The sequence below is a fragment of the Triturus cristatus genome, chromosome 11 (assembly GCF_964204655.1).
Source record: "Triturus cristatus chromosome 11, aTriCri1.1, whole genome shotgun sequence".
In the NCBI taxonomy this organism is placed as follows: Eukaryota; Metazoa; Chordata; class Amphibia; order Caudata; family Salamandridae; genus Triturus; species Triturus cristatus.
The window spans coordinates 1,140,650,345-1,140,676,033 of record NC_140594.1 but is presented as its reverse complement, the minus strand read 5'-3'; the positions used below and the strand labels follow the sequence as shown (position 1 = coordinate 1,140,676,033).

Here is a 25,689-nt window from a genome sequence, read left to right as displayed (position 1 = left end):
CGGAAGCGTGCTGGGCCCATAACCCAGAGGTCGATGGATCGAAACCATCCTCTGCTATAATATTTCTTGTTTTTTCTTCTGAGAACCAATCTGTCATTTCCACGCTACCAGCAAGGAAAAGCGCAGGCTTGTGCTAGCTATGTGAGAAAAGACTTCTCAACTATCTGTCTCTGCTGAAATACAAGAGAGTGATCGCCAAAGGATCAACCCCATACTTTGAAAGTAAAGATACCCAATTATAAGCATAAATGACTGGTGGGACCGTCACACGTTTTTCTGGGCATGCTTTGAATGTCATTCTTGCCTTTTCGTTCTGCTCTTATCATTCTCCTGGGCATTTCATGGAAGGCACTCTCTTTCTCTTCGCTGCTTTGCTTCCAATGCTGCCTAAATATGTTCATTTCCACTATTTGTACTACTGCTTTCCATTTCTTCTCTTCTGCACAGATTTGGCCTTGGTTTCAATCCCCAGTTCCTTACCCTCTACAAGAAACTTTCTACTGCTTTTCATGTTGGTATCTAAACCAAATGCACCATTGAAACTGGTGCAAGATAGTCATTGAACTCGGGGTTGTAATCTTTAGAACCGAGAGCAACCACATCATAGGGCGTTGGTGGTATAGTGGTGAGCATAGCTGCTTCCCAAGCAGTTGACCCGGGTTCGATTCCCGGCCAATGCAGTGCAAATTTTTATATGTTCTCCAAGCAGGATTTGTTTCAATGCAACATGTCACAAAACGGAAATATCATGAACAGATTAATCAGACGTTAAATTAAAAAAAAAATGAAATACTTAGGCAGGCATCTCGATCGCCCCATCTGCTACATTCATTGTCCTATTAGATGCTATTTTCCAAAAAGCAGAGTCACCACTCACGTGCTGGTAATAAATATGTTGCGGGCGGTAGACAATGAAAGGGCTGAACCCCGACTAGACATTCTAACTGTAGCATCTCTATATTAAAAAGCATTTCTAGGCAATATCTAGCATGTGAATAAAAGTAGGCAAGATCCACCGATGAATCTGGCAAAAGTCCCCAACGATTTTGTGCACACTTGTTCTCTCACCTGAATGCAGCGCCACCTTGTAGCCATCGGATGTAACTGCAGCTCACAAAATGTCATATCAGAGAGCAAGTTGAGAGGACTCCAAGAGGCAGATGTCCATGGAAAGAGCCTCTCATGACAGCAGGAAGGTTGGATATTTCAAGATGGCAACATTTCCTCTCCAACGTCCTCACGTCCCGAGCGCTCCCAAACGCTCAAAAGCCTCACACCGGGCAAGCCCTCACCGGGTAGATCTCTGGCTCCCAGTTAAAATCAAATCCTGAGCATGCTAGCGCTACGATCAAAGAGAGAGGAGAGGGTTAGAGAGCTGCTATCTTGGTAAAGGCCTGAAACTGCTAGTTCCCAAGAGGGTCTGCACTTTCAGTTATGACTGACTGTGAGACGAGAAGATGAAGATTTTCTGCACCCAGCATACATTGCAGCATGCTTAGGCAAATGAGGAGCGAGACCCACCAATCCCTCGCCACTTCGCTGAAAGCTCCTCCTCTGCATAAAGAGAACACTTTTACAAGGGAGCAGAGTGGCGCAGCGGAAGCGTGCTGGGCCCATAACCCAGAGGTCAATGGATCGAAACCATCCTCTGCTATAATATTTCTTGTTTTTTCTTCTGAGGACCAATCTGTCATTTCCACGCTACCAGCAAGGAAAAGCGCAGGCTTGTGCTAGCTATGTGAGAAAAGACTTCTCAACTATCTGTCTCTGCTGAAATACAAGAGAGTGATCGCCAAAGGATCAACCCCATACTTTGAAAGTAAAGATACCCAATTATAAGCATAAATGACTGGTTGCACCGTCACACGTTTTTCTGGGCATGCTTTGAATGTCATTCTTGCCTTTTCGTTCTGCTGTTATCATTCTCCTGGGCATTTAATGGAAGGCACTCTCTTTCTCTTCGCTGCTTTGCTTCCAATGCTGCCTAAATATGTTCATTTCCACTATTTGTACTACTGCTTTCCATTTCTTCTCTTCTGCACAGATTTGGCCTTGGTTTCAATCCCCAGTTCCTTACCCTCTACAAGAAACTTTCTACTGCTTTTCATGTTGGTATCTAAACCAAATGCACCATTGAAACTGGTGCAAGATAGTCATTGAACTCGGGGTTGTAATCTTTAGAACCGAGAGCAGCCACATCATAGGGCGTTGGTGGTATAGTGGTGAGCATAGCTGCTTCCCAAGCAGTTGACCCGGGTTCAATTCCCGGCCAATGCAGTGCAAATTTTTATATGTTCTCCAAGCAGGATTTGTTTTAATGCAACATGTCACAAAACGGAAATATCATGAACAGATTAATCAGACGTTAAATTAAAAAAAAAATGAAATACTTAGGCAGGCATCTCGATCGCCCCATCTGCGACATTCATTGTCCTATTAGATGCTATTTTCCAAAAAGCAGAGTCACCACTCACATGTGCTGGTAATAAATATGTTGCGGGCGGTAGACAATGAAAGGGCTGAACCCCGACTAGACATTCTAACTGTAGCATCTCTATATTAAAAAGCATTTCTAGGCAATATCTAGCATGTGAATAAAAGTAGGCAAGATCCACCGATGAATCTGGCAAAAGTCCCCAACGATTTTGTGCACACTTGTTCTCTCACCTGAATGCAGCGCCACCTTGTAGCCATCGGATGTAACTGCAGCTCACAAAATGTTATATCAGAGAGCAAGTTGAGAGGACTCCAAGAGGCAGATGTCCATGGAAAGAGCCTCTCACGACAGCAGGAAGGTTGGATGTTTCAAGATGGCAACATTTCCTGTCCAATGTCCTCACGTTACGAACGCTCCCAAACGCTCAAAAGCCTCGCCCTCACCGGGTAGATCTCTGGCTCCCAGTTAAAATCAAATCCTGAGCATGCTAGCGCTAGGATCAAAGAGAGAGGAGAGGGTTAGAGAGCTGCTATCTTGGTAAAGGCCTGAAACTGCTAGTTCCCAAGAGGGTCTGCACTTTCAGTTATGACTGACTGTGAGACGAGAAGATGAAGATTTTCTGCACCCAGCATACATTGCAGCATGCTTAGGCAAATGAGGAGCGAGACCCACCAATCCCTCGCCACTTCGCTGAAAGCTCCTCCTCTGCATAAAGAGAACACTTTTACAAGGGAGCAGAGGGGCGCAGCGGAAGCGTGCTGGGCCCATAACCCAGAGGTCGATGGATCGAAACCATCCTCTGCTATAATATTTCTTGTTTTTTCTTCTGAGGACCAATCTGTCATTTCCACGCTACCAGCAAGGAAAAGCGCAGGCTTGTGCTAGCTATGTGAGAAAAGACTTCTCAACTATCTGTCTCTGCTGAAATACAAGAGAGTGATCGCCAAAGGATCAACCCCATACTTTGAAAGTAAAGATACCCAATTATAAGCATAAATGACTGGTTGCACCGTCACACGTTTTTCTGGGCATGCTTTGAATGTCATTCTTGCCTTTTCGTTCTGCTCTTATCATTCTCCTGGGCATTTAATGGAAGGCACTCTCTTTCTCTTCGCTGCTTTGCTTCCAATGCTGCCTAAATATGTTCATTTCCACTATTTGTACTACTGCTTTCCATTTCTTCTCTTCTGCACAGATTTGGCCTTGGTTTCAATCCCCAGTTCCTTACCCTCTACAAGAAACTTTCTACTGCTTTTCATGTTGGTATCTAAACCAAATGCACCATTGAAACTGGTGCAAGATAGTCATTGAACTCGGGGTTGTAATCTTTAGAACCGAGAGCACCCACATCATAGGGCGTTGGTGGTATAGTGGTGAGCATAGCTGCTTCCCAAGCAGTTGACCTGGGTTCAATTCCCGGCCAATGCAGTGCAAATTTTTATATGTTCTCCAAGCAGGATTTGTTTTAATGCAACATGTCACAAAACGGAAATATCATGAACAGATTAATCAGACGTTAAATTAAAAAAAAAATGAAATACTTAGGCAGGCATCTCGATCGCCCCATCTGCGACATTCATTGTCCTATTAGATGCTATTTTCCAAAAAGCAGAGTCACCACTCACATGTGCTGGTAATAAATATGTTGCGGGCGGTAGACAATGAAAGGGCTGAACCCCGACCAGACATTCTAACTCTAGCATCTCTATATTAAAAAGCATTTCTAGGCAATATCTAGCATGTGAATAAAAGTAGGCAAGATCCACCGATGAATCTGGCAAAAGTCCCCAACGATTTTGTGCACACTTGTTCTCTCACCTGAATGCAGCGCCACCTTGTAGCCATCGGATGTAACTGCAGCTCACAAAATGTTATATCAGAGAGCAAGTTGAGAGGACTCCAAGAGGCAGATGTCCATGGAAAGAGCCTCTCACGACAGCAGGAAGGTTGGATATTTCAAGATGGCAACATTTCCTGTCCAATGTCCTCACGTCCCGAACGCTCCCAAACGCTCAAAAGCCTCACACCGGGCAAGCCCTCACCGGGTAGATCTCTGGCTCCCAGTTAAAATCAAATCCTGAGCATGCTAGCGCTAGGATCAAAGAGAGAGGAGAGGGTTAGAGAGCTGATATCTTGGTAAAGGCCTGAAACTGCTAGTTCCCAAGAGGGTCTGCACTTTCAGTTGTGACTGACTGTGAGACGAGAAGATGAAGATTTTCTGCACCCAGCATACATTGCAGCATGCTTAGGCAAATGAGGAGCGAGACCCACCAATCCCTCGCCACTTCGCTGAAAGCTCCTCCTCTGCATAAAGAGAACACTTTTACAAGGGAGCAGAGTGGCGCAGCGGAAGCGTGCTGGGCCCATAACCCAGAGGTCGATGGATCGAAACCATCCTCTGCTATAATATTTCTTGTTTTTTCTTCTGAGAACCAATCTGTCATTTCCACGCTACCAGCAAGGAAAAGCGCAGGCTTGTGCTAGCTATGTGAGAAAAGACTTCTCAACTATCTGTCTCTGCTGAAATACAAGAGAGTGATCGCCAAAGGATCAACCCCATACTTTGAAAGTAAAGATACCCAATTATAAGCATAAATGACTGGTGGGACCGTCACACGTTTTTCTGGGCATGCTTTGAATGTCATTCTTGCCTTTTCGTTCTGCTCTTATCATTCTCCTGGGCATTTCATGGAAGGCACTCTCTTTCTCTTCGCTGCTTTGCTTCCAATGCTGCCTAAATATGTTCATTTCCACTATTTGTACTACTGCTTTCCATTTCTTCTCTTCTGCACAGATTTGGCCTTGGTTTCAATCCCCAGTTCCTTACCCTCTACAAGAAACTTTCTACTGCTTTTCATGTTGGTATCTAAACCAAATGCACCATTGAAACTGGTGCAAGATAGTCATTGAACTCGGGGTTGTAATCTTTAGAACCGAGAGCAACCACATCATAGGGCGTTGGTGGTATAGTGGTGAGCATAGCTGCTTCCCAAGCAGTTGACCCGGGTTCGATTCCCGGCCAATGCAGTGCAAATTTTTATATGTTCTCCAAGCAGGATTTGTTTCAATGCAACATGTCACAAAACGGAAATATCATGAACAGATTATTCAGACGTTAAATTAAAAAAAAAATGAAATACTTAGGCAGGCATCTCGATCGCCCCATCTGCTACATTCATTGTCCTATTAGATGCTATTTTCCAAAAAGCAGAGTCACCACTCACGTGCTGGTAATAAATATGTTGCGGGCGGTAGACAATGAAAGGGCTGAACCCCGACTAGACATTCTAACTGTAGCATCTCTATATTAAAAAGCATTTCTAGGCAATATCTAGCATGTGAATAAAAGTAGGCAAGATCCACCGATGAATCTGGCAAAAGTCCCCAACGATTTTGTGCACACTTGTTCTCTCACCTGAATGCAGCGCCACCTTGTAGCCATCGGATGTAACTGCAGCTCACAAAATGTTATATCAGAGAGCAAGTTGAGAGGACTCCAAGAGGCAGATGTCCATGGAAAGAGCCTCTCACGACAGCAGGAAGGTTGGATGTTTCAAGATGGCAACATTTCCTGTCCAATGTCCTCACGTTACGAACGCTCCCAAACGCTCAAAAGCCTCGCCCTCACCGGGTAGATCTCTGGCTCCCAGTTAAAATCAAATCCTGAGCATGCTAGCGCTAGGATCAAAGAGAGAGGAGAGGGTTAGAGAGCTGCTATCTTGGTAAAGGCCTGAAACTGCTAGTTCCCAAGAGGGTCTGCACTTTCAGTTATGACTAACTGTGAGACGAGAAGATGAAGATTTTCTGCACCCAGCATACATTGCAGCATGCTTAGGCAAATGAGGAGCGAGACCCACCAATCCCTCGCCACTTCGCTGAAAGCTCCTCCTCTGCATAAAGAGAACACTTTTACAAGGGAGCAGAGTGGCGCAGCGGAAGCGTGCTGGGCCCATAACCCAGAGGTCGATGGATCGAAACCATCCTCTGCTATAATATTTCTTGTTTTTTCTTCTGAGGACCAATCTGTCATTTCCACGCTACCAGCAAGGAAAAGCGCAGGCTTGTGCTAGCTATGTGAGAAAAGACTTCTCAACTATCTGTCTCTGCTGAAATACAAGAGAGTGATCGCCAAAGGATCAACCCCATACTTTGAAAGTAAAGATACCCAATTATAAGCATAAATGACTGGTGGGACCGTCACACATTTTTCTGGGCATGCTTTGAATGTCATTCTTGCCTTTTCGTTCTGCTCTTATCATTCTCCTGGGCATTTCATGGAAGGCACTCTCTTTCTCTTCGCTGCTTTGCTTCCAATGCTGCCTAAATATGTTCATTTCCACTATTTGTACTACTGCTTTCCATTTCTTCTCTTCTGCACAGATTTGGCCTTGGTTTCAATCCCCAGTTCCTTACCCTCTACAAGAAACTTTCTACTGCTTTTCATGTTGGTATCTAAACCAAATGCACCATTGAAACTGGTGCAAGATAGTCATTGAACTCGGGGTTGTAATCTTTAGAACCGAGAGCACCCACATCATAGGGCGTTGGTGGTTTAGTGGTGAGCATAGCTGCTTCCCAAGCAGTTGACCCGGGTTCGATTCCCGGCCAATGCAGTGCAAATTTTTATATGTTCTCCAAGCAGGATTTGTTTTAATGCAACATGTCACAAAACGGAAATATCATGAACAGATTAATCAGACGTTAAATTAAAAAAAAAATGAAATACTTAGGCAGGCATCTCGATCGCCCCATCTGCTACATTAATTGTCCTATTAGATGCTATTTTCCAAAAAGCAGAGTCACCACTCACATGTGCTGGTAATAAATATGTTGCGGGCGGTAGACAATGAAAGGGCTGAACCCCGACCAGACATTCTAACTCTAGCACCTCTATATTAAAAAGCATTTCTAGGCAATATCTAGCATGTGAATAAAAGTAGGCAAGATCCACCGATGAATCTGGCAAAAGTCCCCAACGAGTTTGTGCACACTTGTTCTCTCACCTGAATGCAGCGCCACCTTGTAGCCATCGGATGTAACTGCAGCTCACAAAATGTTATATCAGAGAGCAAGTTGAGAGGACTCCAAGAGGCAGATGTCCATGGAAAGAGCCTCTCACGACAGCAGGAAGGTTGGATATTTCAAGATGGCAACATTTCCTGTCCAATGTCCTCACGTCCCGAACGCTCCCAAACGCTCAAAAGCCTCACACCGGGCAAGCCCTCACCGGGTAGATCTCTGGCTCCCAGTTAAAATCAAATCCTGAGCATGCTAGCGCTAGGATCAAAGAGAGAGGAGAGGGTTAGAGAGCTGCTATCTTGGTAAAGGCCTGAAACTGCTAGTTCCCAAGAGGGTCTGCACTTTCAGTTATGACTGACTGTGAGACGAGAAGATGAAGATTTTCTGCACCCAGCATACATTGCAGCATGCTTAGGCAAATGAGGAGCGAGACCCACCAATCCCTCGCCACTTCGCTGAAAGCTCCTCCTCTGCATAAAGAGAACACTTTTACAAGGGAGCAGAGGGGCGCAGCGGAAGCGTGCTGGGCCCATAACCCAGAGGTCGATGGATCGAAACCATCCTCTGCTATAATATTTCTTGTTTTTTCTTCTGAGGACCAATCTGTCATTTCCACGCTACCAGCAAGGAAAAGCGCAGGCTTGTGCTAGCTATGTGAGAAAAGACTTCTCAACTATCTGTCTCTGCTGAAATACAAGAGAGTGATCGCCAAAGGATCAACCCCATACTTTGAAAGTAAAGATACCCAATTATAAGCATAAATGACTGGTTGCACCGTCACACGTTTTTCTGGGCATGCTTTGAATGTCATTCTTGCCTTTTCGTTCTGCTCTTATCATTCTCCTGGGCATTTAATGGAAGGCACTCTCTTTCTCTTCGCTGCTTTGCTTCCAATGCTGCCTAAATATGTTCATTTCCACTATTTGTACTACTGCTTTCCATTTCTTCTCTTCTGCACAGATTTGGCCTTGGTTTCAATCCCCAGTTCCTTACCCTCTACAAGAAACTTTCTACTGCTTTTCATGTTGGTATCTAAACCAAATGCACCATTGAAACTGGTGCAAGATAGTCATTGAACTCGGGGTTGTAATCTTTAGAACCGAGAGCACCCACATCATAGGGCGTTGGTGGTATAGTGGTGAGCATAGCTGCTTCCCAAGCAGTTGACCTGGGTTCAATTCCCGGCCAATGCAGTGCAAATTTTTATATGTTCTCCAAGCAGGATTTGTTTTAATGCAACATGTCACAAAACGGAAATATCATGAACAGATTAATCAGACGTTAAATTAAAAAAAAAATGAAATACTTAGGCAGGCATCTCGATCGCCCCATCTGCGACATTCATTGTCCTATTAGATGCTATTTTCCAAAAAGCAGAGTCACCACTCACATGTGCTGGTAATAAATATGTTGCGGGCGGTAGACAATGAAAGGGCTGAACCCCGATCAGACATTCTAACTCTAGCATCTCTATATTAAAAAGCATTTCTAGGCAATATCTAGCATGTGAATAAAAGTAGGCAAGATCCACCGATGAATCTGGCAAAAGTCCCCAACGATTTTGTGCACACTTGTTCTCTCACCTGAATGCAGCGCCACCTTGTAGCCATCGGATGTAACTGCAGCTCACAAAATGTTATATCAGAGAGCAAGTTGAGAGGACTCCAAGAGGCAGATGTCCATGGAAAGAGCCTCTCACGACAGCAGGAAGGTTGGATATTTCAAGATGGCAACATTTCCTGTCCAATGTCCTCACGTCCCGAACGCTCCCAAACGCTCAAAAGCCTCACACCGGGCAAGCCCTCACCGGGTAGATCTCTGGCTCCCAGTTAAAATCAAATCCTGAGCATGCTAGCGCTAGGATCAAAGAGAGAGGAGAGGGTTAGAGAGCTGATATCTTGGTAAAGGCCTGAAACTGCTAGTTCCCAAGAGGGTCTGCACTTTCAGTTGTGACTGACTGTGAGACGAGAAGATGAAGATTTTCTGCACCCAGCATACATTGCAGCATGCTTAGGCAAATGAGGAGCGAGACCCACCAATCCCTCGCCACTTCGCTGAAAGCTCCTCCTCTGCATAAAGAGAACACTTTTACAAGGGAGCAGAGTGGCGCAGCGGAAGCGTGCTGGGCCCATAACCCAGAGGTCGATGGATCGAAACCATCCTCTGCTATAATATTTCTTGTTTTTTCTTCTGAGAACCAATCTGTCATTTCCACGCTACCAGCAAGGAAAAGCGCAGGCTTGTGCTAGCTATGTGAGAAAAGACTTCTCAACTATCTGTCTCTGCTGAAATACAAGAGAGTGATCGCCAAAGGATCAACCCCATACTTTGAAAGTAAAGATACCCAATTATAAGCATAAATGACTGGTGGGACCGTCACACGTTTTTCTGGGCATGCTTTGAATGTCATTCTTGCCTTTTCGTTCTGCTCTTATCATTCTCCTGGGCATTTCATGGAAGGCACTCTCTTTCTCTTCGCTGCTTTGCTTCCAATGCTACCTAAATATGTTCATTTCCACTATTTGTACTACTGCTTTCCATTTCTTCTCTTCTGCACAGATTTGGCCTTGGTTTCAATCCCCAGTTCCTTACCCTCTACAAGAAACTTTCTACTGCTTTTCATGTTGGTATCTAAACCAAATGCACCATTGAAACTGGTGCAAGATAGTCATTGAACTCGGGGTTGTAATCTTTAGAACCGAGAGCACCCACATCATAGGGCGTTGGTGGTATAGTGGTGAGCATAGCTGCTTCCCAAGCAGTTGACCCGGGTTCGATTCCCGGCCAATGCAGTGCAAATTTTTATATGTTCTCCAAGCAGGATTTGTTTTAATGCAACATGTCACAAAACGGAAATATCATGAACAGATTAATCAGACGTTAAATTAAAAAAAAAATGAAATACTTAGGCAGGCATCTCGATCGCCCCATCTGCTACATTAATTGTCCTATTAGATGCTATTTTCCAAAAAGCAGAGTCACCACTCACATGTGCTGGTAATAAATATGTTGCGGGCGGTAGACAATGAAAGGGCTGAACCCCGACCAGACATTCTAACTCTAGCACCTCTATATTAAAAAGCATTTCTAGGCAATATCTAGCATGTGAATAAAAGTAGGCAAGATCCACCGATGAATCTGGCAAAAGTCCCCAACGAGTTTGTGCACACTTGTTCTCTCACCTGAATGCAGCGCCACCTTGTAGCCATCGGATGTAACTGCAGCTCACAAAATGTTATATCAGAGAGCAAGTTGAGAGGACTCCAAGAGGCAGATGTCCATGGAAAGAGCCTCTCACGACAGCAGGAAGGTTGGATATTTCAAGATGGCAACATTTCCTGTCCAATGTCCTCACGTCCCGAACGCTCCCAAACGCTCAAAAGCCTCACACCGGGCAAGCCCTCACCGGGTAGATCTCTGGCTCCCAGTTAAAATCAAATCCTGAGCATGCTAGCGCTAGGATCAAAGAGAGAGGAGAGGGTTAGAGAGCTGCTATCTTGGTAAAGGCCTGAAACTGCTAGTTCCCAAGAGGGTCTGCACTTTCAGTTATGACTGACTGTGAGACGAGAAGATGAAGATTTTCTGCACCCAGCATACATTGCAGCATGCTTAGGCAAATGAGGAGCGAGACCCACCAATCCCTCGCCACTTCGCTGAAAGCTCCTCCTCTGCATAAAGAGAACACTTTTACAAGGGAGCAGAGGGGCGCAGCGGAAGCGTGCTGGGCCCATAACCCAGAGGTCGATGGATCGAAACCATCCTCTGCTATAATATTTCTTGTTTTTTCTTCTGAGGACCAATCTGTCATTTCCACGCTACCAGCAAGGAAAAGCGCAGGCTTGTGCTAGCTATGTGAGAAAAGACTTCTCAACTATCTGTCTCTGCTGAAATACAAGAGAGTGATCGCCAAAGGATCAACCCCATACTTTGAAAGTAAAGATACCCAATTATAAGCATAAATGACTGGTTGCACCGTCACACGTTTTTCTGGGCATGCTTTGAATGTCATTCTTGCCTTTTCGTTCTGCTCTTATCATTCTCCTGGGCATTTAATGGAAGGCACTCTCTTTCTCTTCGCTGCTTTGCTTCCAATGCTGCCTAAATATGTTCATTTCCACTATTTGTACTACTGCTTTCCATTTCTTCTCTTCTGCACAGATTTGGCCTTGGTTTCAATCCCCAGTTCCTTACCCTCTACAAGAAACTTTCTACTGCTTTTCATGTTGGTATCTAAACCAAATGCACCATTGAAACTGGTGCAAGATAGTCATTGAACTCGGGGTTGTAATCTTTAGAACCGAGAGCAACCACATCATAGGGCGTTGGTGGTATAGTGGTGATCATAGCTGCTTCCCAAGCAGTTGACCCGGGTTCGATTCCCGGCCAATGCAGTGCAAATTTTTATATGTTCTCCAAGCAGGATTTGTTTCAATGCAACATGTCACAAAACGGAAATATCATGAACAGATTAATCAGACGTTAAATTAAAAAAAAATGAAATACTTAGGCAGGCATCTCGATCGCCCCATCTGCTACATTCATTGTCCTATTAGATGCTATTTTCCAAAAAGCAGAGTCACCACTCACATGTGCTGGTAATAAATATGTTGCGGGCGGTAGACAATGAAAGGGCTGAACCCCGACTAGACATTCTAACTGTAGCATCTCTATATTAAAAAGCATTTCTAGGCAATATCTAGCATGTGAATAAAAGTAGGCAAGATCCACCGATGAATCTGGCAAAAGTCCCCAACGATTTTGTGCACACTTGTTCTCTCACCTGAATGCAGCGCCACCTTGTAGCCATCGGATGTAACTGCAGCTCACAAAATGTTATATCAGAGAGCAAGTTGAGAGGACTCCAAGAGGCAGATGTCCATGGAAAGAGCCTCTCACGACAGCAGGAAGGTTGGATATTTCAAGATGGCAACATTTCCTGTCCAATGTCCTCACGTCCCGAACGCTCCCAAGCGCTCAAAAGCCTCACACCGGGCAAGCCCTCACCGGGTAGATCTCTGGCTCCCAGTTAAAATCAAATCCTGAGCATGCTAGCGCTAGGATCAAAGAGAGAGGAGAGGGTTAGAGAGCTGCTATCTTGGTAAAGGCCTGAAACTGCTAGTTCCCAAGAGGGTCTGCACTTTCAGTTATGACTAACTGTGAGACGAGAAGATGAAGATTTTCTGCACCCAGCATACATTGCAGCATGCTTAGGCAAATGAGGAGCGAGACCCACCAATCCCTCGCCACTTCGCTGAAAGCTCCTCCTCTGCATAAAGAGAACACTTTTACAAGGGAGCAGAGTGGCGCAGCGGAAGCGTGCTGGGCCCATAACCCAGAGGTCGATGGATCGAAACCATCCTCTGCTATAATATTTCTTGTTTTTTCTTCTGAGGACCAATCTGTCATTTCCACGCTACCAGCAAGGAAAAGCGCAGGCTTGTGCTAGCTATGTGAGAAAAGACTTCTCAACTATCTGTCTCTGCTGAAATACAAGAGAGTGATCGCCAAAGGATCAACCCCATACTTTGAAAGTAAAGATACCCAATTATAAGCATAAATGACTGGTGGGACCGTCACACATTTTTCTGGGCATGCTTTGAATGTCATTCTTGCCTTTTCGTTCTGCTCTTATCATTCTCCTGGGCATTTCATGGAAGGCACTCTCTTTCTCTTCGCTGCTTTGCTTCCAATGCTGCCTAAATATGTTCATTTCCACTATTTGTACTACTGCTTTCCATTTCTTCTCTTCTGCACAGATTTGGCCTTGGTTTCAATCCCCAGTTCCTTACCCTCTACAAGAAACTTTCTACTGCTTTTCATGTTGGTATCTAAACCAAATGCACCATTGAAACTGGTGCAAGATAGTCATTGAACTCGGGGTTGTAATCTTTAGAACCGAGAGCACCCACATCATAGGGCGTTGGTGGTATAGTGGTGAGCATAGCTGCTTCCCAAGCAGTTGACCCGGGTTCGATTCCCGGCCAATGCAGTGCAAATTTTTATATGTTCTCCAAGCAGGATTTGTTTTAATGCAACATGTCACAAAACGGAAATATCATGAACAGATTAATCAGACGTTAAATTAAAAAAAAAATGAAATACTTAGGCAGGCATCTCGATCGCCCCATCTGCTACATTCATTGTCCTATTAGATGCTATTTTCCAAAAAGCAGAGTCACCACTCACATGTGCTGGTAATAAATATGTTGCGGGCGGTAGACAATGAAAGGGCTGAACCCCGACCAGACATTCTAACTCTAGCACCTCTATATTAAAAAGCATTTCTAGGCAATATCTAGCATGTGAATAAAAGTAGGCAAGATCCACCGATGAATCTGGCAAAAGTCCCCAACGAGTTTGTGCACACTTGTTCTCTCACCTGAATGCAGCGCCACCTTGTAGCCATCGGATGTAACTGCAGCTCACAAAATGTTATATCAGAGAGCAAGTTGAGAGGACTCCAAGAGGCAGATGTCCATGGAAAGAGCCTCTCACGACAGCAGGAAGGTTGGATATTTCAAGATGGCAACATTTCCTGTCCAATGTCCTCACGTCCCGAACGCTCCCAAACGCTCAAAAGCCTCACACCGGGCAAGCCCTCACCGGGTAGATCTCTGGCTCCCAGTTAAAATCAAATCCTGAGCATGCTAGCGCTAGGATCAAAGAGAGAGGAGAGGGTTAGAGAGCTGCTATCTTGGTAAAGGCCTGAAACTGCTAGTTCCCAAGAGGGTCTGCACTTTCAGTTATGACTGACTGTGAGACGAGAAGATGAAGATTTTCTGCACCCAGCATACATTGCAGCATGCTTAGGCAAATGAGGAGCGAGACCCACCAATCCCTCGCCACTTCGCTGAAAGCTCCTCCTCTGCATAAAGAGAACACTTTTACAAGGGAGCAGAGGGGAGCAGCGGAAGCGTGCTGGGCCCATAACCCAGAGGTCGATGGATCGAAACCATCCTCTGCTATAATATTTCTTGTTTTTTCTTCTGAGGACCAATCTGTCATTTCCACGCTACCAGCAAGGAAAAGCGCAGGCTTGTGCTAGCTATGTGAGAAAAGACTTCTCAACTATCTGTCTCTGCTGAAATACAAGAGAGTGATCGCCAAAGGATCAACCCCATACTTTGAAAGTAAAGATACCCAATTATAAGCATAAATGACTGGTTGCACCGTCACACGTTTTTCTGGGCATGCTTTGAATGTCATTCTTGCCTTTTCGTTCTGCGCTTATCATTCTCCTGGGCATTTAATGGAAGGCACTCTCTTTCTCTTCGCTGCTTTGCTTCCAATGCTGCCTAAATATGTTCATTTCCACTATTTGTACTACTGCTTTCCATTTCTTCTCTTCTGCACAGATTTGGCCTTGGTTTCAATCCCCAGTTCCTTACCCTCTACAAGAAACTTTCTACTGCTTTTCATGTTGGTATCTAAACCAAATGCACCATTGAAACTGGTGCAAGATAGTCATTGAACTCGGGGTTGTAATCTTTAGAACCGAGAGCACCCACATCATAGGGCGTTGGTGGTATAGTGGTGAGCATAGCTGCTTCCCAAGCAGTTGACCTGGGTTCAATTCCCGGCCAATGCAGTGCAAATTTTTATATGTTCTCCAAGCAGGATTTGTTTTAATGCAACATGTCACAAAACGGAAATATCATGAACAGATTAATCAGACGTTAAATTAAAAAAAAAATGAAATACTTAGGCAGGCATCTCGATCGCCCCATCTGCGACATTCATTGTCCTATTAGATGCTATTTTCCAAAAAGCAGAGTTACCACTCACATGTGCTGGTAATAAATATGTTGCGGGCGGTAGACAATGAAAGGGCTGAACCCCGACCAGACATTCTAACTCTAGCATCTCTATATTAAAAAGCATTTCTAGGCAATATCTAGCATGTGAATAAAAGTAGGCAAGATCCACCGATGAATCTGGCAAAAGTCCCCAACGATTTTGTGCACACTTGTTCTCTCACCTGAATGCAGCGCCACCTGGTAGCCATCGGATGTAACTGCAGCTCACAAAATGTTATATCAGAGAGCAAGTTGAGAGGACTCCAAGAGGCAGATGTCCATGGAAAGAGCCTCTCACGACAGCAGGAAGGTTGGATATTTCAAGATGGCAACATTTCCTGTCCAATGTCCTCACGTCCCGAACGCTCCCAAACGCTCAAAAGCCTCACACCGGGCAAGCCCTCACTGGGTAGATCTCTGGCTCCCAGTTAAAATCAAATCCTGAGCATGCTAGCGCTAGGATCAAAGAGAGAGGAGAGGGTTAGAGAGCTGCTATCTTGGTAAAGGCCTGAAACTGCTAGTTCCCAAGAGGGTCTGCACTTTCAGTTGTGACTGACTGTGAGACGAGAAGATGAAGATTTTCTGCACCCAGCATACATTGCAGCATGCTTAGGCAAATGAGGAGCGAGACCCACCAATCCCTCGCCACTTCGCTGAAAGCTCCTCCTCTGCATAAAGAGAACACTTTTACAAGGGAGCAGAGTGGCGCAGCGGAAGCGTGCTGGGCCCATAACCCAGAGGTCGATGGATCGAAACCATCCTCTGCTATAATATTTCTTGTTTTTTCTTCTGAGAACCAATCTGTCATTTCCACGCTACCAGCAAGGAAAAGCGCAGGCTTGTGCTAGCTATGTGAGAAAAGACTTCTCAACTATCTGTCTCTGCTGAAATACAAGAGAGTGATCGCCAAAGGATCAACCCCATACTTTGAAAGTAAAGATACCCAATTATAAGCATAAATGACTGGTGGGACCGTCACACGTTTTTCTGGGCATGCTTTGAATGTCATTCTTGCCTTTTCGTTCTGCTCTTATCATTCTCCTGGGCATTTCATGGAAGGCACTCTCTTTCTCTTCGCTGCTTTGCTTCCAATGCTGCCTAAATATGTTCATTTCCACTATTTGTACTACTGCTTTCCATTTCTTCTCTTCTGCACAGATTTGGCCTTGGTTTCAATCCCCAGTTCCTTACCCTCTACAAGAAACTTTCTACTGCTTTTCATGTTGGTATCTAAACCAAATGCACCATTGAAACTGGTGCAAGATAGTCATTGAACTCGGGGTTGTAATCTTTAGAACCGAGAGCAACCACATCATAGGGCGTTGGTGGTATAGTGGTGAGCATAGCTGCTTCCCAAGCAGTTGACCCGGGTTCGATTCCCGGCCAATGCAGTGCAAATTTTTATATGTTCTCCAAGCAGGATTTGTTTCAATGCAACATGTCACAAAACGGAAATATCATGAACAGATTAATCAGACGTTAAATTAAAAAAAAAATGAAATACTTAGGCAGGCATCTCGATCGCCCCATCTGCTACATTCATTGTCCTATTAGATGCTATTTTCCAAAAAGCAGAGTCACCACTCACATGTGCTGGTAATAAATATGTTGCGGGCGGTAGACAATGAAAGGGCTGAACCCCGACCAGACATTCTAACTGTAGCATCTCTATATTAAAAAGCATTTCTAGGCAATATCTAGCATGTGAATAAAAGTAGGCAAGATCCACCGATGAATCTGGCAAAAGTCCCCAACGATTTTGTGCACACTTGTTCTCTCACCTGAATGCAGCGCCACCTTGTAGCCATCGGATGTAACTGCAGCTCACAAAATGTTATATCAGAGAGCAAGTTGAGAGGACTCCAAGAGGCAGATGTCCATGGAAAGAGCCTCTCATGACAGCAGGAAGGTTGGATATTTCAAGATGGCAACATTTCCTCTCCAACGTCCTCACGTCCCGAACGCTCCCAAACGCTCAAAAGCCTCGCCCTCACCGGGTAGATCTCTGGCTCCCAGTTAAAATCAAATCCTGAGCATGCTAGCGCTACGATCAAAGAGAGAGGAGAGGGTTAGAGAGCTGCTATCTTGGTAAAGGCCTGAAACTGCTAGTTCCCAAGAGGGTCTGCACTTTCAGTTATGACTGACTGTGAGACGAGAAGATGAAGATTTTCTGCACCCAGCATACATTGCAGCATGCTTAGGCAAATGAGGAGCGAGACCCACCAATCCCTCGCCACTTCGCTGAAAGCTCCTCCTCTGCATAAAGAGAACACTTTTACAAGGGAGCAGAGTGGTGCAGCGGAAGCGTGCTGGGCCCATAACCCAGAGGTCAATGGATCGAAACCATCCTGTGCTATAATATTTCTTGTTTTTTCTTCTGAGGACCAATCTGTCATTTCCACGCTACCAGCAAGGAAAAGCGCAGGCTTGTGCTAGCTATGTGAGAAAAGACTTCTCAACTATCTGTCTCTGCTGAAATACAAGAGAGTGATCGCCAAAGGATCAACCCCATACTTTGAAAGTAAAGATACCCAATTATAAGCATAAATGACTGGTTGCACCGTCACACGTTTTTCTGGGCATGCTTTGAATGTCATTCTTGCCTTTTCGTTCTGCTCTTATCATTCTCCTGGGCATTTAATGGAAGGCACTCTCTTTCTCTTCGCTGCTTTGCTTCCAATGCTGCCTAAATATGTTCATTTCCACTATTTGTACTACTGCTTTCCATTTCTTCTCTTCTGCACAGATTTGGCCTTGGTTTCAATCCCCAGTTCCTTACCCTCTACAAGAAACTTTCTACTGCTTTTCATGTTGGTATCTAAACCAAATGCACCATTGAAACTGGTGCAAGATAGTCATTGAACTCGGGGTTGTAATCTTTAGAACCGAGAGCACCCACATCATAGGGCGTTGGTGGTATAGTGGTGAGCATAGCTGCTTCCCAAGCAGTTGACCCGGGTTCAATTCCCGGCCAATGCAGTGCAAATTTTTATATGTTCTCCAAGCAGGATTTGTTTTAATGCAACATGTCACAAAACGGAAATATCATGAACAGATTAATCAGACGTTAAATTAAAAAAAAAATGAAATACTTAGGCAGGCATCTCGATCGCCCCATCTGCGACATTCATTGTCCTATTAGATGCTATTTTCCAAAAAGCAGAGTCACCACTCACATGTGCTGGTAATAAATATGTTGCGGGCGGTAGACAATGAAAGGGCTGAACCCCGACCAGACATTCTAACTCTAGCATCTCTATATTAAAAAGCATTTCTAGGCAATATCTAGCATGTGAATAAAAGTAGGCAAGATCCACCGATGAATCTGGCAAAAGTCCCCAACGATTTTGTGCACACTTGTTCTCTCACCTGAATGCAGCGCCACCTTGTAGCCATCGGATGTAACTGCAGCTCACAAAATGTTATATCAGAGAGCAAGTTGAGAGGACTCCAAGAGGCAGATGTCCATGGAAAGAGCCTCTCACGACAGCAGGAAGGTTGGATATTTCAAGATGGCAATATTTCCTGTCCAATGTCTTCACGTCCCGAACGCTCCCAAACGCTCAAAAGCCTCACACCGGGCAAGCCCTCACCGGGTAGATCTCTGGCTCCCAGTTAAAATCAAATCCTGAGCATGCTAGCGCTAGGATCAAAGAGAGAGGAGAGGGTTAGAGAGCTGCTATCTTGGTAAAGGCCTGAAACTGCTAGTTCCCAAGAGGGTCTGCACTTTCAGTTATGACTGACTGTGAGACGAGAAGATGAAGATTTTCTGCACCCAGCATACATTGCAGCATGCTTAGGCAAATGAGGAGCGAGACCCACCAATCCCTCGCCACTTCGCTGAAAGCTCCTCCTCTGCATAAAGAGAACACTTTTACAAGGGAGCAGAGTGGCGCAGCGGAAGCGTGCTGGGCCCATAACCCAGAGGTCGATGGATCGAAACCATCCTCTGCTATAATATTTCTTGTTTTTTCTTCTGAGAACCAATCTGTCATTTCCACGCTACCAGCAAGGAAAAGCGCAGGCTTGTGCTAGCTATGTGAGAAAAGACTTCTCAACTATCTGTCTCTGCTGAAATACAAGAGAGTGATCGCCAAAGGATCAACCCCATACTTTGAAAGTAAAGATACCCAATTATAAGCATAAATGACTGGTGGGACCGTCACACGTTTTTCTGGGCATGCTTTGAATGTCATTCTTGCCTTTTCGTTCTGCTCTTATCATTCTCCTGGGCATTTCATGGAAGGCACTCTCTTTCTCTTCGCTGCTTTGCTTCCAATGCTGCCTAAATATGTTCATTTCCACTATTTGTACTACTGCTTTCCATTTCTTCTCTTCTGCACAGATTTGGCCTTGGTTTCAATCCCCAGTTCCTTACCCTCTACAAGAAACTTTCTACTGCTTTTCATGTTGGTATCTAAACCAAATGCACCATTGAAACTGGTGCAAGATAGTCATTGAACTCGGGGTTGTAATCTTTAGAACCGAGAGCAACCACATCATAGGGCGTTGGTGGTATAGTGGTGATCATAGCTGCTTCCCAAGCAGTTGACCCGGTTTCGATTCCCGGCCAATGCAGTGCAAATTTTTATATGTTCTCCAAGCAGGATTTGTTTCAATGCAACATGTCACAAAACGGAAATATCATGAACAGATTAATCAGACGTTAAATCAAAAAAAAATGAAATACTTAGGCAGGCATCTCGATCGCCCCATCTGCTACATTCATTGTCCTATTAGATGCTATTTTCCAAAAAGCAGAGTCACCACTCACATGTGCTGGTAATAAATATGTTGCGGGCGGTAGACAATGAAAGGGCTGAACCCCGACTAGACATTCTAACTGTAGCATCTCTATATTAAAAAGCATTTCTAGGCAATATCTAGCATGTGAATAAAAGTAGGCAAGATCCACCGATGAATCTGGCAAAAGTCCCCAACGATTTTGTGCACACTTGTTCTCTCACCTGAATGCAGCGCCACCTTGTAGCCATCGGATGTAACTGCAGCTCACAAAATGTTATATCAGAGAGCAAGTTGAGAGGACTCCAAGAGGCAGATGTCCATGGAAAGAGCCTCTCACGACAGCAGGAAGGTTGGATATTTCAAGATGGCAACATTTCCTGTCCAATGTCCTCACGTCCCGAACGCTCCCAAACGCTCAAAAGCCTCACACCGGGCAAGCCCTCACCGGGTAGATCTCTGGCTCCCAGTTAAAATCAAATCCTGAGCATGCTAGCGCTAGGATCAAAGAGAGAGGAGAGGGTTAGAGAGCTGCTATCTTGGTAAAGGCCTGAAACTGCTAGTTCCCAAGAGGGTCTGCACTTTCAGTTATGACTAACTGTGAGACGAGAAGATGAAGATTTTCTGCACCCAGCATACATTGCAGCATGCTTAGGCAAATGAGGAGCGAGACCCACCAATCCCTCGCCACTTCGCTGAAAGCTCCTCCTCTGCATAAAGAGAACACTTTTACAAGGGAGCAGAGTGGTGCAGCGGAAGCGTGCTGGGCCCATAACCCAGAGGTCGATGGATCGAAACCATCCTCTGCTATAATATTTCTTGTTTTTTCTTCTGAGGACCAATCTGTCATTTCCACGCTACCAGCAAGGAAAAGCGCAGGCTTGTGCTAGCTATGTGAGAAAAGACTTCTCAACTATCTGTCTCTGCTGAAATACAAGAGAGTGATCGCCAAAGGATCAACCCCATACTTTGAAAGTAAAGATACCCAATTATAAGCATAAATGACTGGTGGGACCGTCACACATTTTTCTGGGCATGCTTTGAATGTCATTCTTGCCTTTTCGTTCTGCTCTTATCATTCTCCTGGGCATTTCATGGAAGGCACTCTCTTTCTCTTCGCTGCTTTGCTTCCAATGCTGCCTAAATATGTTCATTTCCACTATTTGTACTACTGCTTTCCATTTCTTCTCTTCTGCACAGATTTGGCCTTGGTTTCAATCCCCAGTTCCTTACCCTCTACAAGAAACTTTCTACTGCTTTTCATGTTGGTATCTAAACCAAATGCACCATTGAAACTGGTGCAAGATAGTCATTGAACTCGGGGTTGTAATCTTTAGAACCGAGAGCACCCACATCATAGGGCGTTGGTGGTATAGTGGTGAGCATAGCTGCTTCCCAAGCAGTTGACCCGGGTTCAATTCCCGGCCAATGCAGTGCAAATTTTTATATGTTCTCCAAGCAGGATTTGTTTTAATGCAACATGTCACAAAACGGAAATATCATGAACAGATTAATCAGACGTTAAATTAAAAAAAAAATGAAATACTTAGGCAGGCATCTCGATCGCCCCATCTGCTACATTAATTGTCCTATTAGATGCTATTTTCCAAAAAGCAGAGTCACCACTCACATGTGCTGGTAATAAATATGTTGCGGGCGGTAGACAATGAAAGGGCTGAACCCCGACCAGACATTCTAACTCTAGCACCTCTATATTAAAAAGCATTTCTAGGCAATATCTAGCATGTGAATAAAAGTAGGCAAGATCCACCGATGAATCTGGCAAAAGTCCCCAACGAGTTTGTGCACACTTGTTCTCTCACCTGAATGCAGCGCCACCTTGTAGCCATCGGATGTAACTGCAGCTCACAAAATGTTATATCAGAGAGCAAGTTGAGAGGACTCCAAGAGGCAGATGTCCATGGAAAGAGCCTCTCACGACAGCAGGAAGGTTGGATATTTCAAGATGGCAACATTTCCTGTCCAATGTCCTCACGTCCCGAACGCTCCCAAACGCTCAAAAGCCTCACACCGGGCAAGCCCTCACCGGGTAGATCTCTGGCTCCCAGTTAAAATCAAATCCTGAGCATGCTAGCGCTAGGATCAAAGAGAGAGGAGAGGGTTAGAGAGCTGCTATCTTGGTAAAGGCCTGAAACTGCTAGTTCCCAAGAGGGTCTGCACTTTCAGTTATGACTGACTGTGAGACGAGAAGATGAAGATTTTCTGCACCCAGCATACATTGCAGCATGCTTAGGCAAATGAGGAGCGAGACCCACCAATCCCTCGCCACTTCGCTGAAAGCTCCTCCTCTGCATAAAGAGAACACTTTTACAAGGGAGCAGAGTGGCGCAGCGGAAGCGAGCTGAACCCCGACTAGACATTCTAACTGTAGCATCTCTATATTAAAAAGCATTTCTAGGCAATATTTAGCATGTGAATAAAAGTAGGCAAGATCCACCGATGAATCTGGCAAAAGTCCCCAACGATTTTGTGCACACTTGTTCTCTCACCTGAATACAGCGCCACCTTGTGGCCATCGGATGTAACTGCAGCTCACAAAATGTTATATCAGAGAGCAAGTTGAGAGGACTCCAAGAGGCAGATGTCCATGGAAAGAGCCTCTCATGACAGCAGGAAGGTTGGATATTTCAAGATGGCAACATTTCCTGTCCAACGTCCTCACGTCCCGAACGCTCCCAAACGCTCAAAAGCCTCGCCCTCACCGGGTAGATCTCTGGCTCCCAGTTAAAATCAAATCCTGAGCATGCTAGCGCTAGGATCAAAGAGAGAGGAGAGGGTTAGAGAGCTGCTATCTTGGTAAAGGCCTAAAACTGCTAGTTCCCAGAAGGGTCTGCACTTTCAGTTATGACTGACTGTGAGACGAGAAGATGAAGATTTTCTGCACCCAGCATACATTGCAGCATGCTTAGGCAAATGAGGAGCGAGACCCACCAATCCCTCGCCACTTCGCTGAAAGCTCCTCCTCTGCATAAAGAGAACACTTTTACAAGGGAGCAGAGTGGCGCAGCGGAAGCGTGCTGGGCCCATAACCCAGAGGTCGATGGATCGAAACCATCCTCTGCTATAATATTTCTTGTTTTTTCTTCTGAGAACCAATCTGTCATTTCCACGCTACAAGCAAGGAAAAGCGCAGGCTTGTGCTAGCTATGTGAGAAAAGACTTCTCAACTATCTGTCTCTGCTGAAACACAACAGAGTGATCGCCAAAGGATCAACCCCATACTTTGAAAGTAAAGATACCCAATTATAAGCATAAATGACTGGTGGGACCGTCACACGTTTTTCTGGGCATGCTTTGAATGTCATTCTTGCCTTTTCGTTCTGCTCTTATCATTCTCCTGGGCATTTCATGGAAGGCACTCTCTTTCTCTTCGCTGCTTTGCTTCCAATGCTGCCTAAATATGTTCATTTCCACTATTTGTACTACTGCTTTCCATTTCTTCTCTTCTGCACAGATTTGGCCTTGGTTTCAATTCCCAGTTCCTTACCCTCTACAAGAAACTTTCTACTGCTTTTCATGTTGGTATCTAAACCAAATGCACCATTGAAACTGGTGCAAGATAGTCATTGAACTCGGGGTTGTAATCTTTAGAACCGAGAGCACCCACATCATAGGGCGTTGGTGGTATAGTGGTGAGCATAGCTGCTTCCCAAGCAGTTGACCCGGGTTCGATTCCCGGCCAATGCAGTGCAAATTTTTATATGTTCTCCAAGCAGGATTTGTTATAATGCAACATGTCACAAAACGGAAATATCATGAACAGATTAATCAGACGTTAAATTTAAAAAAAAATGAAATACTTAGGCAGGCATCTCGATCGCCCCATCTGCTACATTCATTGTCCTATTAGATGCTATTTTCCAAAAAGCAGAGTCACCACTCACATGTGCTGGTAATAAATATGTTGCGGGCGGTAGACAATGAAAGGGCTGAACCCCGACCAGACATTCTAACTCTAGCATCTCTATATTAAAAAGCATTTCTAGGCAATATCTAGCATGTGAATAAAAGTAGGCAAGATCCACCGATGAATCTGGCAAAAGTCCCCAACGATTTTGTGCACACTTGTTCTCTCACCTGAATGCAGCGCCACCTTGTAGCCATCGGATGTAACTGCAGCTCACAAAATGTTATATCAGAGAGCAAGTTGAGAGGACTCCAAGAGGCAGATGTCCATGGAAAGAGCCTCTCACGACAGCAGGAAGGTTGGATATTTCAAGATGGCAACATTTCCTGTCCAATGTCCTCACGTCCCGAACGCTCCCAAACGCTCAAAAGCCTCACACCGGGCAAGCCCTCACCGGGTAGATCTCTGGCTCCCAGTTAAAATCAAATCCTGAGCATGCTAGCGCTAGGATCAAAGAGAGAGGAGAGGGTTAGAGAGCTGCTATCTTGGTAAAGGCCTGAAACTGCTAGTTCCCAAGAGGGTCTGCACTTTCAGTTATGACTGACTGTGAGACGAGAAGATGAAGATTTTCTGCACCCAGCATACATTGCAGCATGCTTAGGCAAATGAGGAGCGAGACCCACCAATCCCTCGCCACTTCGCTGAAAGCTCCTCCTCTGCATAAAGAGAACACTTTTACAAGGGAGCAGAGTAGCGCAGCGGAAGCGTGCTGGGCCCATAACCCAGAGGTCGATGGATCGAAACCATCCTCTGCTATAATATTTCTTGTTTTTTCTTCTGAGAACCAATCTGTCATTTCCACGCTACCAGCAAGGAAAAGCGCAGGCTTGTGCTAGCTATGTGAGAAAAGACTTCTCAACTATCTGTCTCTGCTGAAATACAAGAGAGTGATCGCCAAAGGATCAACCCCGTACTTTGAAAGTAAAGATACCCAATTATAAGCATAAATGACTGGTGGGACCGTCACACGTTTTTCTGGGCATGCTTTGAATGTCATTCTTGCCTTTTCGTTCTGCTCTTATCATTCTCCTGGGCATTTCATGGAAGGCACTCTCTTTCTCTTCGCTGCTTTGCTTCCAATGCTGCCTAAATATGTTCATTTCCACTATTTGTACTACTGCTTTCCATTTCTTCTCTTCTGCACAGATTTGGCCTAGGTTTCAATCCCCAGTTCCTTACCCTCTACAAGAAACGTTCTACTGCTTTTCATGTTGGTATCTAAACCAAATGCACCATTGAAACTGGTGCAAGATAGTCATTGAACTCGGGGTTGCAATCTTTAGAACCGAGAGCACCCACATCATAGGGCGTTGGTGGTATAGTGGTGAGCCTAGCTGCTTCCCAAGCAGTTGACCCGGGTTCGATTCCCAGCCAATGCAGTGCAAATTTTTATATGTTCTCCAAGCAGGATTTGTTTTAATGCAACATGTCACAAAACGGAAATATCATGAACAGATTAATCAGACGTTAAATTAAAAAAAAAATGAAATACTTAGGCAGGCATCTCGATCGCCCCATCTGCTACATTCATTGTCCTATTAGATGCTATTTTCCAAAAAGCAGAGTCACCACTCACATGTGCTGGTAATAAATATGTTGCGGGCGGTAGACAATGAAAGGGCTGAACCCCGACCAGACATTCTAACTCTAGCATCTCTATATTAAAAAGCATTTCTAGGCAATATCTAGCATGTGAATAAAAGTAGGCAAGATCCACTGATGAATCTGGCAAAAGTCCCCAACGATTTTGTGCACACTTGTTCTCT

General features: G+C 44.8%; 14 non-coding genes across 14 annotated transcripts; all 14 read left to right on the top strand.

The window, feature by feature from the left end:
* The first annotated feature begins 608 nt into the window (after window positions 1-608).
* TRNAG-CCC (transfer RNA glycine (anticodon CCC)) lies at window positions 609-680 on the top strand. Its single transcript has one exon. It is a non-coding gene; the product is annotated as a tRNA-Gly (tRNA).
* Window positions 681-2,205: 1,525 nt separating this feature from the next.
* Window positions 2,206-2,277, top strand: TRNAG-CCC (transfer RNA glycine (anticodon CCC)). The gene has a single exon. It is a non-coding gene; the product is annotated as a tRNA-Gly (tRNA).
* A 1,516-nt stretch (window positions 2,278-3,793) lies between these two features.
* On the top strand, window positions 3,794-3,865 carry TRNAG-CCC (transfer RNA glycine (anticodon CCC)). Its single transcript has one exon. It is a non-coding gene; the product is annotated as a tRNA-Gly (tRNA).
* A 1,527-nt stretch (window positions 3,866-5,392) lies between these two features.
* TRNAG-CCC (transfer RNA glycine (anticodon CCC)) lies at window positions 5,393-5,464 on the top strand. Its single transcript has one exon. It is a non-coding gene; the product is annotated as a tRNA-Gly (tRNA).
* Window positions 5,465-6,978: 1,514 nt separating this feature from the next.
* Window positions 6,979-7,050, top strand: TRNAG-CCC (transfer RNA glycine (anticodon CCC)). The gene has a single exon. It is a non-coding gene; the product is annotated as a tRNA-Gly (tRNA).
* Window positions 7,051-8,577: 1,527 nt separating this feature from the next.
* TRNAG-CCC (transfer RNA glycine (anticodon CCC)) lies at window positions 8,578-8,649 on the top strand. Its single transcript has one exon. It is a non-coding gene; the product is annotated as a tRNA-Gly (tRNA).
* Window positions 8,650-10,176: 1,527 nt separating this feature from the next.
* Window positions 10,177-10,248, top strand: TRNAG-CCC (transfer RNA glycine (anticodon CCC)). Its single transcript has one exon. It is a non-coding gene; the product is annotated as a tRNA-Gly (tRNA).
* Window positions 10,249-11,775: 1,527 nt separating this feature from the next.
* On the top strand, window positions 11,776-11,847 carry TRNAG-CCC (transfer RNA glycine (anticodon CCC)). Its single transcript has one exon. It is a non-coding gene; the product is annotated as a tRNA-Gly (tRNA).
* A 1,526-nt stretch (window positions 11,848-13,373) lies between these two features.
* TRNAG-CCC (transfer RNA glycine (anticodon CCC)) lies at window positions 13,374-13,445 on the top strand. Its single transcript has one exon. It is a non-coding gene; the product is annotated as a tRNA-Gly (tRNA).
* Window positions 13,446-14,972: 1,527 nt separating this feature from the next.
* On the top strand, window positions 14,973-15,044 carry TRNAG-CCC (transfer RNA glycine (anticodon CCC)). The gene has a single exon. It is a non-coding gene; the product is annotated as a tRNA-Gly (tRNA).
* Window positions 15,045-16,571: 1,527 nt separating this feature from the next.
* TRNAG-CCC (transfer RNA glycine (anticodon CCC)) lies at window positions 16,572-16,643 on the top strand. Its single transcript has one exon. It is a non-coding gene; the product is annotated as a tRNA-Gly (tRNA).
* A 1,516-nt stretch (window positions 16,644-18,159) lies between these two features.
* TRNAG-CCC (transfer RNA glycine (anticodon CCC)) lies at window positions 18,160-18,231 on the top strand. The gene has a single exon. It is a non-coding gene; the product is annotated as a tRNA-Gly (tRNA).
* Window positions 18,232-21,356: 3,125 nt separating this feature from the next.
* On the top strand, window positions 21,357-21,428 carry TRNAG-CCC (transfer RNA glycine (anticodon CCC)). The gene has a single exon. It is a non-coding gene; the product is annotated as a tRNA-Gly (tRNA).
* A 2,203-nt stretch (window positions 21,429-23,631) lies between these two features.
* On the top strand, window positions 23,632-23,703 carry TRNAG-CCC (transfer RNA glycine (anticodon CCC)). The gene has a single exon. It is a non-coding gene; the product is annotated as a tRNA-Gly (tRNA).
* Window positions 23,704-25,689: the final 1,986 nt, after the last annotated feature.